The sequence below is a fragment of the Limulus polyphemus genome, unplaced genomic scaffold (genome assembly GCF_000517525.1).
Source record: "Limulus polyphemus unplaced genomic scaffold, Limulus_polyphemus-2.1.2 Scaffold1718, whole genome shotgun sequence".
NCBI classification, from domain to species: domain Eukaryota; kingdom Metazoa; phylum Arthropoda; class Merostomata; order Xiphosura; family Limulidae; genus Limulus; species Limulus polyphemus.
Window position 1 is genome coordinate 66,914 of NW_013667328.1, and position 848 is coordinate 67,761.

The 848-nt window shown below is 32.7% G+C and overlaps 1 protein-coding gene across 1 annotated transcript in view; it reads right to left on the minus strand.

Annotated features, from left to right (window-relative positions):
* Positions 1-848, minus strand: part of LOC111087088 — a 16,262-nt gene that overhangs the window by 14,431 nt on the left and 983 nt on the right. The gene's annotated exons all lie outside the window — the stretch shown is intronic.

Below are 848 nucleotides of genomic sequence, written 5' to 3' on the forward strand. Positions count from 1 at the left end.
GGTCTTTCTTTTATGTATTGCGTTATGACGTTTTATGAAAAATCTGTACGTGACGAAGAAAAATGGAATATCATCTTCGATTCAGCGAACAGGAATTACTGTAGAACAAGTACAAATGTCAAGACAATAAAACCATCGCAGACCTGTGTTACTGACATATAAAATGTGGATATTATTGATTCATGAGGATTATTTCGTAACAATAAGTGTTAAATATATTGTTCAGGTGTTGTAGCATTACCAGACGGTGTGTAACATTTATGTTAGATATATTGTTCCAGTGTTGTAACATTATCAGACGGTGTGTAATATTTCTGTTAGATATATCGTTCCGGTGTTGTAACATTATCAGACAGCGTGTAACATTTCTGTTAGATATATTGTTCCAGTGTTGTAACATTACCAGACGGTGTGTAACATTTGTTAAATATATTGTTCCGGTGTTGTAACATTACCAGACGGTGTGTAACATTTATGTTAGATATATTGTTCCAGTGTTGTAACATTATCAGACGGTGTGTAACATTTGTTAAATATATTGTTCCGGTGTTGTAACATTACCAGACGGTGTGTAACATTTATGTTAGATATATTGTTCCAGTGTTGTAACATTATCAGACGGTGTGTAATATTTATGTTAGATATATTGTTCCAGTGTTGTAACATTATCAGACGGTGTGTAATATTTCTGTTAGATATATTGTTCCAGTGTTGTAACATTATCAGACGGTGTGTAATATTTCTGTTAGATATATTGTTCCAGTGTTGTAACATTATCAGACGGTGTGTAATATTTCTGTTAGATATATTGTTCCAGTGTTGTAACATTATCAGACGGTGTGTAATAT